The sequence below is a fragment of the Acanthopagrus latus genome, chromosome 7 (assembly GCF_904848185.1).
Source record: "Acanthopagrus latus isolate v.2019 chromosome 7, fAcaLat1.1, whole genome shotgun sequence".
In the NCBI taxonomy this organism is placed as follows: Eukaryota; Metazoa; Chordata; class Actinopteri; order Spariformes; family Sparidae; genus Acanthopagrus; species Acanthopagrus latus.
The window spans coordinates 27,727,087-27,746,001 of record NC_051045.1 but is presented as its reverse complement, the minus strand read 5'-3'; the positions used below and the strand labels follow the sequence as shown (position 1 = coordinate 27,746,001).

The window sequence follows — 18,915 nt, the reverse complement described above, 5'->3', positions numbered from 1 at the left end:
CTACTCTGGTTAGAGCCTGTTTGTGCTGTCCTCTGAAGGGAGTAGTACACACCGTTGTAGGAAATCTTCAATTTCTTAGCAATTTCTCGCATGGAATAGCCTTCTTTTCGAAGAACAAGAATAGACTGTCGAGTTTCAGATGAAAGTTCTCTTTTTCTGGCCATTTTGAGCGTTTAATTGACCCCACAAATGTAATGCTCCAGAAACTCAATCTGCTCAAAGGAAGATCAGTTTTGTAGCTTCTGTAACGAGCTAAACTGTTTTCAGATGTGTGAACATGATTGCACAAGGGTTTTCTAATCATCAATTAGCCTTCTGAGCCAATGAGCAAACACATTTCACCATTAGAACACTGGAGTGATAGTGGCTGGAACTAGGCCTCTATACACCTATGTAGATATTGCACCAAAAACCAGACATTTGCAGCTAGAATAGTCATTTACCACATTAGCAATGTATAGAGTGTATTTCTTTAAAGTTAAGACTAGTTTAAAGTTATCTTCATTGAAAAGTACAGTGCTTTTCCTTCAAAAATAAGGACATTTCAATGTGACCCCAAACTTTTGAACGGTAGTGTATTAACAAGAACTGTTGACGTTACCTTGACACTTGCATCCAGTAACTCCAGTATGACAGTGTATTACAGAGGTTAATAATTAGAAAAATTAAAAGAAATACTTGAGCCCAAAAATTCAAAACAAAATGATCTCCATTCTGGCACAAAAAGTTCAAGACGAAATAGTGAATAAAATCCATGAAGCAGAATTTTATTCGCAAGAAGCAGAATTTTATTCTGTTTCATGGATCAAAACAATTCTAAAGCAGATCAACTCTCACGTGATCTGATCTGTCACTATTCCAAAAGATGAAAATGATAATCCATTAGAGGCGAAAATACATGAAAGTTTCATGGGTTTCTATGCAGTCCACGATAAGAGCACATCTGATTTGGAGAAAGAGATTGTTGGACTTCAAGAACTGAAGGGAATATCTCTAAATGAATGCAAAGGATGGGGTTACGATGGCGCAGCCACAATGAGTGGTGCATACTCTGGGTCGCAAAAACGAATTACAGACAGGGAACCAAATGCCAACTCTATTCACTGTGTTTCTCACAATCTAAACCTGGTCCTGAACGATGCATGCCAAAATGTGTCAGAAGTAAAAGAATACTATGATACTGTACAATTTTTTTTTTCTTTTTTCAGTGGTAGTATTACAAGATGGCAACTTCTTGAGTCACAGTTCAGTGACAGGGCAACCAACACTTAAACGGCTGTGCCCGACGCACTGGGCATCCAGAAAAGATGCTGTGCACTCACTCCGCTTTCGTTACCCAGATGTGATGAAAGCACATACGAAAATTGAATTAGTCCTTCAAACAGTGGTACAGGGTAAAATTCTGTAAACAATCAACACTGTTTCACAAGGTCTCCAAAAACAGAACATTGATATTTTGCAGGCAAGCAAATATCTAACCTGTGCATCTGAGACGCTTTTCTCACTCAGTGGAGAGTTTTACAGCCTTAAAAAAACTGCCCAAAATCTTGCTCAGTCATGGGGTATTCTGCCTTCATTTCCACACAAAAGCGCAAGGCAAAAGACATTTTGATGAGTTATATGAGGATGAAAGGCATCAAATGCAGAGGAGCACTTCAAGTGTCTATATTTCACGCTGCTCCAGACACTGCCATTGCGCAGGTTTATATTACGGTGCAGTCGATATCAAAGCATTTAAATCAGTTGAATTGAATTGAATTGATATTGAATCAAATTGCGACCCTAAAGAATCAAAATCGAATTGTGAGGTACCCAGCCTTATTGATACCATAAAACATCCATCCACTACACCATTAAAACTGCATGCTTTTCACTAGCCCCATCCACACTGCCATTTAGATGCGGGGATCCTGCTTCAATTCTCCACCTCCGCGAGGGGTGAAATTTCGCTCCGGTGCTGATACGCCTCTGGAGAGAGTATCAGAGGTGCAGTATTGGTGGACCACACCTCAGTGAACTTTCCCCCAGAAAACAGCCCCCATCCCCATGAGTTCTATGTTAGACAGTGTCCTGTTTACTGATGGAGAAAAGTGTAACTGTGTCCCTTTCAAGGATGTCAGGATCTTAATCACAACACATAACAGCATCCATATGATTATAAACTATCGGCAGTTTTAGATCAACAGGAAGACACCTGGGAAACACCTTGAAAACACACGTCATCATCATGATGTGTACAGTCACACCTCTTTAGGAGCTGCAGCGCCAGCTTTGTGTGAATTATACAGCAGTTCGCCTTTAAGGCAGGCTTTGCTCTGTGTGAACAGCCGACGGCAGAGAATTAGTAAATTGCCGCTGCAGTGATAATGCAGCAAATCTGTGAAGGGGGCAGCTGTTGCTGTGAGGTTGTTTACTTGCTCCACATCTGTGTGTTTGGGTGGATGGTGTCAAGTGCCATCCACCTAAGTACCAGGACCCAAGGTTTTCCAGCAGAACATTGCTTTGTACTGTTGTCTGTTACTGATTTTAATGTTTTACTTGATCATCGTAAGTCATATGATTTCATGTAGAATTATTTTTCAATGCAAAAAAGAGAAAAACATTTGGTGGTTAAAATTGGTTTGGTCAAATTCAGACCCTTATTGCTGGTTGTGTTTTGCCTGATTGAGCAGGTAGAATCTGTGGAGCAGCCCGTGGTAGTGGTAGTGGTATAGAAGGGTATTACCTCTCTCTGTTGGGTGTCAGCCCTTGTCCTTGTAGCATGTTTTAGTGCAGCTTCTGGACAGGACTCTGGTAGGCGCAACAGTCAGCCTCCATCACCTAAAGTTAAAGTATTTCTCAGTCACTTTGGTGGCTCAGATCAGAATTGAAATTCTCAAAACTACTTGTTCAATCTTCACATCATTGTGTCACTTGTGCACATCAAACAAGCAGTTTCTCATTTATTTGAAGTTGCAAATGCTTTGGTACATCCATGCAAATGATCATGTACATTTCTCTGCTGTTTCCTACATCATCATTTGCATATATCATGTTGATCAAAATGTATTATAATGGGTCTCTGTTGAATAGTCTCACGCCCCACAACATTTAGGCATTGGTTCATCACACAAGTCTTAACATGCAAAATGGTTGAACAAGTTGTCATAATGTCAAGCATTGTTCTATACATTTCCATTAGACTTTTTTTTTCTAAATCTGTCCTGAACTGGTAAATTGCTCCCAGGTGAATCTTGACTTTCTCTAACAAAGGGAAATGTGTGAAGCATTAGTTTTCTGAAATAGCTCAAAGGTGTATCTCATGAACCATAGATTGGCAAGTATAATATAGCAGGAGCACAACACAGTGTTACAATTAGACAATGAAGGACAAGGAATTGGATGGGGTCAAAAGCCAGAGAGGAGGAGAAGAAGAAGAAGAAGAAGAAGAAGAAGACGAAGAAGAAGAAGAAGAAGAAGAAGAAGAAGAAGAAGAAGAAGAGAAAGAAGAGTGAGGAGCTGGGAGGCAAAACAGAGGAAGAGGCAAATATATATTTTTTCCACATAGGATTGCATGACAACTTCACAGGGGTGGCAGAGGGCCCCTTTTCACACCTTAGCAGGGGGAGGCTATTTGCCCCATGGTTGTAGAAAACAATGCCATAAGACTAAGGGAGATAAAGAGTGCCATTTTAGTGGACAACAACATCTTTGAAAATATCCAGTCAGTCAGCATCTCAACCATTGACAGGGTGCTGAAAAGACACCAAATGAATATGAAGCAGCTGTGCACTGTTCCATTTGAAAGAAAGTGTGAAAGAGGTGCGCTCACAGTGCTACAGTTGATGTGCCAGGCCACCGGGGTGGGAACATAACCTGGGTGCTGCTATCTCTGAGAATCAGGAGCGGTTTTTCATATGGGCAGTATGGGCGGCCGCCCAGGGCGACATTCATGGAGGGGCGGCATGAGTGCCAGCAATAAATAAATTAATTTTTGTTTGCATTCATGTCCTCCGGTTTTTGTATTGCTTATACAGTCAAGTCAATGATGTCATGACGCCGTGTGGGGAGCAGGCTGGCCGCCCTCTGTTTTATCAAGGTGCGTCTGCTGCTGCTGAGAGTCTCACACAGAGTCTGTGGGGAAAGGTTGCGGGGCGGGGACAGGCTCACCTACTGGGGCGGGGGAACAGGGGATTCATCTAATAGTGCACAACAAATGCAATTAGTAGGATAAAGTCAATCACATCACGAATTCCCTCCACATGAAGGACATTTCAGTCATAATAATATTGTGTATAAAAACCCATAGGTTCATATTGGTGGTTTGATTAAATAATGAAATATATTACAAAACAAGGTGAATTGCTTTAGTCTTAACTCTTGGTTGACGGTGTTGGGAGGGGTCACATGTTGATTCCCGAGTGTCAAATAAACAAATGGATAAGAAGAGGACACAGCCATCAGGTGCCCAGTTCTGGAAAAAGAGAAAGGAAGAAGAAGAGAAATGAGCAAAAGATAAATGTATGGAGCCATGTCATCTACTCCTCATGAGTGTGACCATGCATGTAATGAGATGAAATGACGTTAATTAGTATAAGTTAGGCTAACTCGTATGTTTGTTAGCCTCTGGCTATAATAGTAGATGACGACAGCATCAGTTTTCAGTCCAACTGACCAGCAAACATTATATCTAATTCATTTCACCCTAATAATGTAACACAACATGACTAGCTCACATATTGTTTGTTAAACATCATGTTAGGTCCTGTGCTGCTCAGTAAAGTGAATTATCAGTTAGTCATTTGAGTCATTTGGAGTCATGTATACAATAGCCATTAACCAAGGAGGCAGTGTTTGGTTTTCTGTTCATTTGTTTCCTATTCTAAAAGTTGGATACATTAAACAGGTTTATTTAATTGTGCTATTCCTGCATTGATCATTTATGTTGTATTTTAATGCAAATGCAGGGGACTTTAAATATTTTGGAGCACCCTCTGCCACTAGCCAGGATGAGGAGCCATCTTCATCCTCAGCCACACACGTGTCCACAAACTGTCTGATCCTGAGGATGAAGACCCATTTACCTCCACTTCTCCCCAGTAAGACTCAGGTGAGTTTGTGTGCACATATGTCTGTGTGTGTGTGTGTGTGTGTGCATCCCTGCAAAGCATTTTGCAGACACTAATAACGTTATTATCACTGGATATGTGTGATGTTCTGCACTATAAATGCTGTGAATAATGTGTGTATACCAATGCCCTTTTGCTCTCCATTAGAATCGCCCGGAGCAGCATCGTCTCTTGAGGATGAGCCTCTGTGCACTGACCTCCTAACTGGCCTTCCATTCTAACTGTGAGACTTCAGACATAACTGGTTTCCAGGGGACCAAGTCAGGTAACATCTGACTTTGTATTCCCTAGAAACGACAGTGACGGAAGAAGTTGCCACCATCAATACTTAAGGAAGTCATTGGTTAGTGGGGAAAATATATCTAGAAGTTGGTTGGTATTCATTTTGTGTTTCTTGTACAAAGCGTAGTAAAAGTGTGTTATTGTACTTGTGGGATGAAGGATTTGTGCAATTTAGAAATTTGATTCACTATTTTATTTATTTTTCATTCTATTATACTAGTTCTTTTGATTGTTGGTACCTATTTGTGTTTATGATTGTATATATGTTTTATTGTAGCCGTTACTGTGTATGTTGGGCCAAATTTCCAATAACTTTATTAAATAAGTTATTTTGAGGGGGGTTTTTTTCTGTCAATTTTTCAGAGGCAGGGCACTGGAGGTGAGGTTCGCCCAGGGTGTCATGAAAGCTAGAACTGCCACTGCTGAGAATGGTGTGCTAATGCATATTCCCATTATTGGGCCATACAATACAGAGCATCTTGTCACTTTTGTAGACACTCTCTACTCTTCTATCTCATCCCTGAACAAGAGAGGGGGTCGGATGGAGATTACTTGCCAAAGTACGTGTCAGTTTCCATCTATCCAATATCATCATTCAATGGTTTGCGATCCACAACAGGATGCTAATGGAGTTCCTCTTACCTTACTCCCCACTCCTTACCCCCATTGAGGAATTTTTCTCAGGATGGAGATGGAAAGTATATGATCATCAGCTACATACACAGATGACCCTTCTGGCTGCCATGGATGCAGTGTGTGATGATATCACAGCAGAGGCTGGTTAAGACACTCTAAAAGATTCTCTCTACACTGCATCACAAGGGAAGATATTCATTGTGATGTTGATAAGAGTTTGTGGCCCAACAGACAGGAACGTCACGAGTTGTAGGAAGACCTAAAGCACTGCATGACCAGTTTCCCTAAGGAGATTGGTTGTTCACATTTCTACTTTTGTTTTATTGTTCTTTTATTTGTGCTATGCAGTGCTGTCTTTTCCTTTCTGTATTGCAATGACTGCAGTGCGCATATGCAAAAAGCTGCAGGCAGCCTGTTACATTGCTCCAGCTTTTGAGTTCGCTGTTTTGAACTTGAACTTTTTATTCCCTTTTTGTTAGTTCTTGTTTTCTTCACTGTAACTCTGTTAAGTCCTGCCCTTTCTAACAAGGTTGTTCTTAAAGAGTTTTTGTGCTTTCTTCATCTTGTTTTTTATAAAATGCTGCTTCCACCGGGACACGCTTTTTTTGTTTACTCCGGAGAACAGCTGGTCACACTAATGCCGGTGGCATTGTGGCCACACCAGCTGACATACCACCTGAACTGTGGAGAGCCACACACCTGGGATGCAGAGGAGGGAAGCAACGTTGGGGGATGAGAGGAAGGTCAAGACGGGATGCGCTTATGGAGAGGAGAAGATTTAAATTCTGTATAAAGCAGCAATGAATTTGTGCTATGAGTTTGTCACACCACAGAAACCTGTGTCATTGACCACTGAGCCAGATGTGAAAGATTAAAGAAATTGCTAAGTATATAAAATTAGGTCTCAAAATCCTGGAAAAAGAAGCACTTCTCTCTGCTGTGAAATGCTGGGGGCATGTCAGTTAGGGGCGCTGGAACCACGCCCACGTGCCGGAGGGAAGCCGCCTCTGTGTACTTACTTTCCATACTTCTTTCATACAGTTACTTTTCTGATAGTTACTTTATTACCACAAGCTCCCCATTTAGTCTGTCTGCCCAATTTTTAACATTTGTGAGAGATAATACCAGCTGTGGAGTAGCTTTAGTTATGAAATAACTGAATCATGTATGCGCACAGAAAATGATAACTCACATATTGACTCTGTCTGAGCTGGCTGCTCCCGTCTCTCTCTGTATAAATGCAACAAACGTCGGTGAAAAAAAGGGTGCTCATTTTAGGTGTCACCTGGTCCATGTTTTACATTACACACAAACGTAAAACCCCAGTCTACATATAATTCCTTGTCATAGCTATATTGGCGCACATAAAATATTACCTGTGGATTAACATTGTGCTGTCAGATGGACTCCGCTCAGGGAATGCAAAGCATGTCATTACTACATGCCATAACATTTGCTAACTTTGCATTGGCATGACAGGATGCACAATGTTAAATCACTTTCAGGATTTGTAACTTCAGCAAAATGCATTTAATTGCCCAAATGTACAATATTTATAACATGAGCACACACTTACACTCTCTGGCAGGCACGTAATGCTGGTGGTGGAGATGAGAGCACCCGCTGTCTGTGGGACGGAGAGGGACACAGGCGGGCACATAATGCCAGTGGCCGTGATGGTGGCACCCGCTGTCGGCGGGAAAGGAGGATGCAAGCCTGGGACGTAGAGGGTCGGTTCGGCCCCACTGACCAGCGTCAATGGACTCTTCAGAAATCCAGACTTTACCCGGTGACAGATGCTGTAACTATCGGGGGTAAAGTGGACAGGTGTTGGTGGTGATTTGAACTCTCCACAGTAGCTCCGTCCATACCATCTGCCTAGAGAGATCCCGCATGTCATCATCGTTGTCCTGTACATCCCTCCCTCTGCAAACCCAACATCTGCCTGCACACACCACCATCTCCAAACTTCAAACTAAACACCCCAGTGCCCTCATCATCATGTTGGGAGACTTTAACCATGTCACCATGGATACGGTTCTGCTGACATTCAAACAATACGTCCTACCAGAGAGGAGAGGACCCTGGACCTTATGTATGCTAACATTAAGGATGCATACATCTCCACTTCTCTCCCCCCTCTGGGAAGGTCAGATCACAACCTGGTTCACCTCAAACCCTGCTATGTGCCTCTGGTGTAGAGGAAGCCTACGACCACAAGAACTGTGAGGGGGTGGTCAGAGAAGGAGGCACTGCAGGGCTGCTTTGAAATAACTGACTGGCCTGCACTCTGTGAGCCCCATGGGGAGGACATTGATGGGCTCACAGAGTGCATCACGGACTACATAAACTTATGTGTGGACTGCAATGTCCCTGCTCAGACTGTAACCTGTTACGCTAACAATAAACCTTGGATCACTAAGGACATTAAGGTCATCCTGAATGAGAAGAAGTGGGCGTTCAGCGATGGCAACCATGACGAGGTGAGGAGAGTGCAGGGGGTACTCAAACTTAACATCAGGGTGGCTCAAGACAATTACAAGAGAAAGCTGGAGAATAAGGGATGCGTGGAGTGGAATGAGAACCATCAATGGGTTCCAGAAGACTGGTAGCATGGGGTTGGAGGGCTGTGTAGGCGGGGCCGATGAACTGAACCTATTTTTCAATAGGTTTGATACTGCGGCCCCCCTCCCACAAGACTCTACTGCTGGCTGCCCAACAACAACTGCCACTTTACGTCCCCCTACTCCTCCTCCATACAGACCCCTTGTCTGCTCCCATCCACCTCAATTCACACCCATCCACTCCACCCCTCCCCCCATTTTGCATCATGTCCTCCGCAACCTGAGGACCTCACCGCTCCCCCAGCCGTCAACTCTACAGTGTTTTTCACACCTGACCTGGTGAGAAGACAGCTGTCGAGACTCCACTTCAGCAATGCAGCAGGTCCCGACAGTGTTCTTCCTAGGGTGCTTAAAGCCTGTGCCCCCCAGCTGTGTGGACTACTTAATCAAGTATTCAGCTTGAGCCTGCACCTCCAGAGGGTCCCTGTGTTGTAGAAGACGTCTTGCCTCATTCCTGTGCCAAAGAAGCCGCGTACTAGCAGCCCTCAGGACTACAGACTGGTGGCCCTGTTGTCTCACATCATGAAGACCCAGGATCGGCTCATCCTGGAGCAGCTAAGGCCTATGGTCAGGCCCTTCCTACACTCATCTGGACAAGCCGGAAAGCACTGTGAATCATGTTCTTTGACTTCTCCAGTGCTTTCAACACCATCCGTCTAGCTCTACTAGGTAAGAAGAGAGCTGCGATGCACATTGAGGCCCCCATCATGTCCTGGATTGTTGATTACCTGATGGGCAGACCACAGTATGTATGCCTACAGAACTGTGTGTCTGCCACCTTCATAAGTTTTCTGATGACTCAGCAATAGTCGGCTGCATCGCGAAGAGTGATTAGAATGAACACAGGACTCTTGTGGACAACTTAGCAAAATATACTATAAATAACAAACAATAATAACATTTACAACAAAACAGTAGAGAGATTAGAGTTCTCTCTGTCAGGCAGAGGTGAGAGAGTTATATAAATTGATGGCTTGTGGCAGTAAAGATTTCCTGTATCTGTTATGACAGTGAGGCTGGAACGGCCTTTTGGAGAAGGTGCTCCGCTGTTGGACCAGTGTGAGGTGGAGAGGATTATCCATGATGGAACAGTTTTTTCAGCGTCTTCCTCTCTACATCCTTTCCCAGAATGCACAGTGGTCGGGGAACTGTCTTCCTCTTCCTCCTAAAATCTATCACAATCTCTCTGGTTTTGCTGATGTTCAGCCGCAGGTGATTCTGCCCAGTCCACTCCACAAAGTTGTCTACCAGTGCCCTGTACTCCTCCCCCTGTCCCTCACTTATACACCCAACAACAGCCGAGTCGTCAGAAAACTTCTGCAGGTGACACGATCCGCTGTTGTACTGAAAGTCAGTGGTGTATAAGATGAACAAGAAAGGAGACAGTACAGTCCCCTGTGGAGCTCCTGTATCACTAACCACCTCATCAGACAGAACACTGCCCATATGGACAAACTATGGCCTGCCTAATCCAGGAGATCATTGTGTCGTCTACACCCATCACCCGCAGCTTCTCCCCCAGTAGCAGTAGCTGAATGGTGTTCTAGAGAAATCAAAGAATGTGATTCTCACTAACTCCTCCACCATCCAGGTGTAAATGGGCTCGTTGCAGCAGGTAGATGACAGTGTCATCAACTCCCATGTGGGACTGGTAAGCAAATTGCAGAGGGTCTAGCAGGGCTTCCACCTGCGGCCTCAGGTTGACCAAGACCATTCTCTCCAGCACCTTCATCACGTAAGATGTGAGGGCCGCTGGTCGGTAGTCATTGAGGTCTGATGGTGTCAACTTCTTTGGCACAGGAACCAGGCAGGACATCTTCCAAAGCACTGGTATTCTCTCTTGACCCAGGCTCAGGTTGTAAAGGTGTTGTAGGACAGGAGACAGCTAGCTGGCAGATGTCTTCAGGATCCTGGGGCTGATATCGTCAGGGCCTGCAGCCTTCCACTGGTGGAGTCTCTACAGCTGTCTCCTAACCTGGCCTGCAGTCACAGTAATGCAGGGGAGGGTGATGGTGTCTTCAGTAGAGGAGGGGGAAGAGAGGTGCTGTACAGGAGAGCTCACATCAGGGGAGTGAGGGAAGCATTTGGGGCAGTGAGGGTGTGTGGGGGTCTGGAGGTGTCGGGAAGATGACAGAAGGCTGTGAGCTGAACTTATTGAAGAATCTGTTCAGCTTGTTTGCCCTCTCCAAGCTGCCCGATGAGTGTCTGCCAATCACTTTACACGCAGTGATCTCCTTCATTCCAGTCCACACATCCCTCACATTGTTCTGCTGGAGTTTGGCCTCCAGCTTCCTCCTGTAGGTGTCTTCACAGGCCCTCAGCATATCCCTGAGTTCATGCTGCACTCTCCTCAGTTCTTCCCTGTCTACAGACCTGAATGCCCTCTTCTTCTTGTTAAGAAGAGCTGTCAGGTCATTGGTGATCCACGACTTTTTGTTAGGGAAGCAGCGTACAGTCCGGGTTGGCATGGTGGTGTGTTCACAGAACCTGGTGTATTCCGTGATGCAGTCGGTCATGCTGTCGAGATCCTCTTCATGTGGCTCAATGAGTACATCCCAGTCTGTCAACTCAAAGCAGTCCTGTAGTGCGTCAGCAGCCTCCTGAGTCCACCTCCTCACGCTCCTAGTGTAGACAGGCTGCAGCTGAACGAGAGGGACATACTTTGGAGTCAGCAGGACCAGGTTGTGGTCAGATCTTCCAAGGGGGGCGTTCTGTGGGATTGTATGCATCCTTACTATTTGCATATAAAAGATCCAGTGTGTTACAGGCCCCATCCACTGTCTTCCTCATCATCGTTTTAAGAATATTTGCGTCCACACGGATCCGCTGAAAACGACCGAAAACACTATAGTTCATATTCCAGGCCTATGGTGGCACTTGACATTCACCAGAAACAAAAAGGAGACATGGAGCATGTGCATTAAGCTTGCACGCTGTAAACAAACAGACAGTAGACAGAGAAACTGAACACAACAAGAAGAAGATGAAAATGGCTAGTGCAAGGAAACCGGAAACTTTTGTGTGGAACGGCAATGAGGTCGAACTGCTCCTGTGACACACACTCAACTACAAGGCATGTAAGTTGCAAGAAAGGCTCAATATCCTCTGCGGCACGAACATGTAGTCCGCTGTTGTTGTTGTTGTTGTTATGAAACGTAGCGGGGTTCAGAGGTCAGAGGCAAGAGGGGTGGGGCGATGGCGTCATTGTTTCGGGAAGTATGTGTATTCGCCATCCACATGAAAACGGGAGGGCTGTGTTTTCAGATTCCTCCACCCTGAGACTCGGTTCCAAAAAAGTGCATTTTCAGGCACTGCATTTTCAGGATCTGCGTGAACGGTCGGCCCAAACAGATGCAACACGTGTGCATTTTTGCAAGAGAGCGTTTCTGTGTGGACGGCCCCACAGTCTCTCTTTTGGGGCAGTCAACATACTGGTGAAATTTTGGGAGGGTTTTGTCCAGTGAGACGTGATTAAAATCCCCAGTGATGACAATAAATGCGTTAGGATGCTGCATCTATGGCAAGCCGTTTTAACATTTAATCGAACCACACTCCTGTGGATATCTCAAATGAAAATTATGACTAGTAACAATTGGATTGAAGATATCTGAAAAAGGAGTTTTTCCTTGGAAGAATTCAATTGCAGATATCCAGAATGTTCATTCTAGATATCCAGAATGTCATTGTGGATATCTGAAATTGAAAGCCCAATACACATGAATAGCAAAAGTGACGTCATTTGTCCTAGGAAGAATGTCATTGTGGATATCTGACAGATTTACATATCCAGTCTAGCTATTAAATGTTAAAACGGCTTGCCATATGCGTCTTTATCTGGGCAACAGTGGAGTGGATGGCGTCACAGGCCACCGCTGCATCAGCTGAAGGAGGAACGTACACACTGATAATAACCTGTAGTCCATGAGCCAGGGGGGTTGATCGGTATCATCGGGGGGACAAATGCTATCAATGTTTTTTGGCAAGGTATACACCCCTAATACTGGAAAAATCATGATAGCAGTGCAGGGGTGGTAGCGAAATCACTTTTTTCAGCTCATGAAGTTAATAACCCCCTAAGATAAATTCTCTTTTTGAAATCTGGTGTATATCTGGTTTAAGCTCATGGTAGGGATATTGTCAATATTCTATAATATGGTGCTTGGTATTGTTGGAAAGGGGACCTTTTAGGCCTTTATTTAAGCCTAGTACTGAATCAGTCTGACTTCTTTAAACCAGAAATAACACATTTTTGCACAATTTCCGCTAAAACGGTGTGATTTCTTTTACCCCTGTGGCATGAAAGAACACCAGGGACACAAAACTCAACAACTTCAATACTCAAGTCACTCTGATGATTCAGAAAATGTATAATATTTCATACCCAAGACCCATACTATTTATTTGTTAGAGCCTTAAATTAGACTTAAAATAGAATGGAGCCAATAGAATGGACAAATAGAATACCCTATTAGTCCAGGGCCAAATGGCCTATTTATTCATGTACAGCTGTAATAAAAAGTAATTGTTACAATAGTGTTGTCGACATAACACTTGTAAGTGGTTTAACAAAATGTTTCTATCATCTAGTTTGATATTCACCCACTTTCAGTTAGAATGTCAGACAGTAGCTCATGCATGGAATGTTGATGGATTTTGACAGTTTGACAAGGTTTTTCTCAGTTTTGTGAAAAGATTGTAGGATGAGCTGAGTGGTTATAACAACACTACCAACTATTCCATCTTCAATCAACTTCCAATGAGTTCCAAGGGTATTAAATTTAAGTAAAAATTGCTTTTTGTCTTATGTTTGTGAATTGACGGGGAATAGACAAAGGGAGATTATACCTATAGCTGTACCTGTAACAGTAGCTAATGTTAGCTTGGTGTTTTTTGCAGACTAGCTAGCTTGCAGGTTAAACCATATACATAGACGCCTCATTGAGTGCTGGACTGTATGTCCATGTCACCGCCATATTGTAGGAGACAGATCCGCCCCATGAACTAATACAAGTCAATGGAGTGAACTTCAGAAAGCTCCTTGTACAAAGTACAAGTACGGATATATTAAGGAAACAGTGAGGAACCAAAAACGTCGCCTGTAATGTTCTCTGATGATTATAGACCTTAACTACTCCTTATATATTCAGTATACTGGTTGGCACCAAACCACCGTATAATGTTTTTATAAGTGTTTACAGCTGCTGATGTATGAAACGCTGTTACTGTGATGATACATGACAGTTAACTATTTAATCTGTGTCTATAATAACCACATCCTGACATGTAAATATGACAGTCTCCTCAAATTTGCAACTCGAGTCTGACTTGAATCAAGTCATGTAATTCGTGTCCCCCACCTTTGGTAACTGAAAACAAAATCACAAGGGTCGTGATACATTACAGGTTAATGAATAATTGTGCTGAAAAAAGAAAAGGTTTGTTACTTGACATTACTTAAACCCAACCCCTCATAACATAAGCTTAATGTGATGTCACTTACATCCTCTTGGAAATGTTGGAAGATGTCTAACTGATGTAGCTTTCTATAAGGAGTGTGATGGAAAAATTCCTTTTCATTATGGGTTGATGAATTCTGAACTATTTTGTTGAATATGATTTCTCAATAACATTTATCTAACATCCTTCATGTGACTGATATCTTATGCAAATGTATGAGCACCTAACCTCTGCCCTATATGATTGTAATAGAGTCACGAACCAGCCAAAACTCTGATAGAAAGTTGCCTTCTTGTCTCATGTTTTATGTCTGATAATTTTATGCTTCACACAGAGTCCCAGGTCATGCGTCATTAAGTTTTAACTTTATGTCTTGTGTCGATGAGAAGCCTGTCTGATTGGGATAGCCATATGTACGTATGTGTGTAGCTTAATCACTACTGGCACCGAGAGTGCTTGTCTCTTCCCCTGACCTTGTCGATATCTGTGTATAAATTGTGAACACTCCTTTACTCTGGGCTCATTCACTCAGCTCATGAATTTGACTGTGTGGTGAGTCCATCTGCAGATGGTTGGATTAAACTTACAGAAAAGACAGATCTGACTTTACTCTTTTATTGACAGAAATTTCCACCACAGGAGCCAGGTGAAGGATGAGGGAAAGTGGAAGGCAGAGGCGGGTGGAATAGGCGGATTATGAGGGGAAAAAAAAAAAGTTTAAAATCCTCCAACTTTATGTAATGAACTATGATGCGTATAGGCAGAAAAGCCATGCGAAAACCAATGGGGATGTCTCGTTCTGCTGTCGTCCCTTGGTCAGGTTGGTCCTAGAGAAATTTGACCCTGTTTGCTTATGGGGATTAGAGCTTAGATCGGGCCCACAAAATCAAGCCCAACCCCGCCCCGTGTAGTTGTGTCCGAGCCTGGCCTGGCCCGACACAAACTGTAATTATTAGCCCAGCCAGATTTAAACCTGACAGTTTGTTAATATGTGGGCTGTTATAACTGACATTCTCAAATACAATTCTGAGTTGTTTGAACTAATCTGTTTAGAATTATCTGAAGGAATAATGCAACAAGTGCTGCACTTAACACACTCGACAAAGACACATTAACTCATTTTGAGTTGAGCACTTTTTTCAGTAATGAGTAATTAATGCATTAATATTTCCAAACCAGTAATCAGATTAAAGTACTTATTCAAGTCACTGTGCGTTACTATTATTTTGTTATTTTCCTTAGTAAAAAATATATCTTTGCTCTCTTTTTGCATCTTGGGGAGTGATGCCACGTATGTCACAAGCGACATTTTTCAACATGAGGTCAACTCACGTGTACACCATGCAGCAACCCAAATGTGGCCAAAACAATGGAGGGAAGAAAGACAAGTTGCCAGACAACGCCACCTGGGGAATTGCACCCCAGGAAATATGACCGCCACTCTTACTAGAAGGTTGCACACAGATTCGTAACACCACTTGATTTAAAGAGGACATCAGAGACGGACTTCCAAATACACAAGATTTATTAATTTAGAAGAATATACTAAGTTTAAAAGAACACCAAGATGTCCAATACACAACTTTGAGTGTCATAATAAAGCACCATAAATTGTGGTTAAAAAAAAAAAAAAAAAAAAAGAACAAACAAATGTCAGGACCAGGGCTAAGGCTTAACTTGGCAGACAGACTAAAAAAAAAATAGGAAGGGATACAACTCCAACCAAAGAAACGTGCCACACCAAATTCAAGGGGGTCAGAGGGGAATCGCCACCGGGGGAGTGTGCCGCACACTACACCCGCTCTTGTCCTGAAGAAGGAAAGAAAGAAGATTAAAATACTGCTTTTAGTGGGACACTCAGGCAATTGGATTATACAGTTAACAAGAATCATACAAAGCCACACACACTCACACCAACAGACAAAGAAATGAACCTAATAACTAATTAAATAACAAAAACCCAATACACATCAGAAAAAAAAAAGACATGATAATAATACACAAAAGACACCAAAACTCAGCTGTGGGCAGGGACCAGGCATAATATTCCTGCTAATTAATGACAAAGCCAACAGCTAAGTAACACCTAAACGAACAAGCAAAAATATTCACCCCAAAAGAACAAACCAAATAAACCAACAAGGAAGGGGGGAAAAAAAGAAGTTAGTCCAGTAATAAGAGTTGTGGTGGTATTGAAAATCCGAAGCTGCGTGGGCACACAGCAGGACGATGGTGCCCCCTTTAATCGAGATATCGACCACGCAGCAGCAGAAGAAACAGCAGAGGAGACGAAGCGATGGCACCAGGGCTGGAGGACATGGACCGCCGTCCTTTACGATGCCCAGCTGGCAGTCCACGTGAGAGCCGTGCAGCACAGCTCCACACAGAGCGCAGGGAAGGAGGAGGAGAGATAAGATGTGGCCTCAACAGCTGAGCGAAGAGAGCTTAGCAACCAGCCCTAAACACTGTCACCGTTTCATGGTGAGAGCTGAGAGCCGACCCCACAGTCCTCAACCTCATCACGATGACACCCAACAGTACGGCCAACACCTCTGTAAAGTCACAAAAATCGACACAGCTGTAACCCCATGATGCGCTATGACCAAATCAATAGAGTAGAAGGTATACTAATACCCACGCCGACCGTACAAATCCAAGCTCGGTGCAAACCACCGTAGCGTGCCAGAATGAGCCTTCTCCTGCTGAACGCCAGGCAATAGTGTGCGCAACCGCTCCAAAGACCATCCAATTAACAGGCGGTACTACTGCGCAATCAAGCACAGGTGTTGTTAACTTAGTGGAGGTGGCGCAACGCTCAACCTGCCACACAAACATAAACAAAAATGGAGGGAGGAAAGAGATGCACTTTTTCTAGCTGGAAATACACTCAATATTTTGAGTTATTAAAAAAAAAACAACACACTAATGCTGGGCCCCGCTGGCCCAAGGATAGTGGAGGAAAATATCAATGTCAGACTCAGGCTCTGGCAGAGAATCTAAACTTTAATAGGGATCAATTAAAGATGGCCATGCCTCTAGTCATTGGTTTGCCTAGTGAGCTTTTAATTGTGTAATATGTTTGTAAGTAAGGAGAGAAATTATTGCACACTAGTGTTGCAACGTAGCATGCTAGTTAATGACTTTATCAACTAACTTTCAATCAAGTAACTTTCCGTGATTAACAATGTCGGTAACGATGGATGGGCTGTGCTATAGGAGTAGTTTTGTGGTGGTGTTTAACGTGAGTGGCGTGCGGGCCCTTTAAATTTAGAAGCAAGAATGAACAGGGTGACAAAAGCAACCTAGCCTGCACTGTAGCAGTTACTGTTACTGTTACATTGTTTAACCTGCAAGCTAGCTAGCCTGCTAGATAGCTAGCCTGCCAAAACACCAAGATAACATTAGCTACTGTTACAGGTACAGCTATAGGTATAATCTCCCTCTGTTTATTCCCCATCAATTCACAAGCACAAGAGAAGAAGCATTTTGTACTTAAATTTCATACCCGTGAAACTCATTGAAAGTTGACTGAATATGGCATTGGTGGTAGTGGTATAGTTGTTATAACCACTTAGCTCAACCAACGATCTTTTCACAAAACTGAGAAAAACCTTGTCAAACTGTCAAAATCCATCAACATTCCGTGCATAAGCTACTGTCTGACATTCTAACTGAAAGTGGGTGAATATCAAACTAGATGATAGAAACATTTTGTTAAACCACTTACAAGTGTTATGTCGACAACACTGTTGTAACAATTACTTTTTATTACAGCTGTACATGAATAAATAGGCCATTTGGCCCTGGACTAATAGGGTATTCTATTTGTCCATTCTATTGGCTCCATTCTATTTTAAGTCTAATTTAAGGCTCTAACAAATAAATAGTATGGGTATTGGGTATGAAATATTATACATTTTCTGAATCATCAGAGTGACTTGAGTATTGAAGTTGTTGAGTTTTGTGTCCCTGGTGTTCTTTCATGCCACAGGGGTAAAAGAAATCACACCGTTTTAGCAGAAATTGTGAGAAAATGTGTGTTATTTCTGGTTTAAAGAAGTCAGACCAAGTACTAGGCTTAAATAAAAGCCTAAAAGGTCCCCTTTTCAACAATACCAAGCACCATATTATAGAATATTGACAATATCCCTACCATGAGCCTAAACCAGTATATACACCAGATTTCAAAAAGAGAATTTATCTTAGGGGGTTAGTAACTTCATGAGCTGAAAAAAGTGATTTCGTTACCACCCCTGCACTGCTATCGTGATTCTTCTAGTACTAGGGGTGTATACCTTGCCAAAAATCACTATGAGCCTTTGTCCCCCCAGATGATATCGATGACCCAAATTTGGGGCCCTGGCTCATGGACTAATGCGGACATGAATTCCTGGGGAAAATAATAGGGTCGCATCCCTACAGTCAGTAGTCCCTACAGTCAGCAGTTCAATGTCCAGAGTACAGAGATGTTCCTTCATGTCTGGGATTACACTACCTCTCACTCACATACAGTTCAATCCCTCCTCCTTTCTTCTTTCTGCTGCTTATCACGTACCTGTCCGCCCGAACAGTGCTGAAGCCGGGAACCGCCACGCTGTGGTCCGGAATGTGTGAGTGAAGCTATTTCTCTGTGAAACACAACACACTGCACCCACGATATTCCCTTTTATTTTTTATCAGCGCAGCGAGCTCGTCCGTCTTGTTCCCCAGAGACCTCACGTTCCCCATGACGATCGCTGGTACAGCCGGTCTGTGTCTCCTCTTCTTCGTCCTCCGAGTTAGGGGTAGGAAAACTTGGAAACCCACAG

At 43.2% G+C, this 18,915-nt stretch overlaps 1 long non-coding RNA gene across 1 annotated transcript; it reads right to left on the bottom strand.

Moving 5' to 3' along the window:
- Positions 1-15,916: 15,916 nt before the first annotated feature.
- On the bottom strand, positions 15,917-18,624 carry LOC119023540. The gene is made up of 2 exons (XR_005076290.1): positions 16,746-18,624; positions 15,917-16,659 (listed from the first exon to the last, which is right to left on the bottom strand). It is a non-coding gene; the product is annotated as an uncharacterized LOC119023540 (long non-coding RNA).
- Between the last annotated feature and the right edge of the window lie 291 nt (positions 18,625-18,915).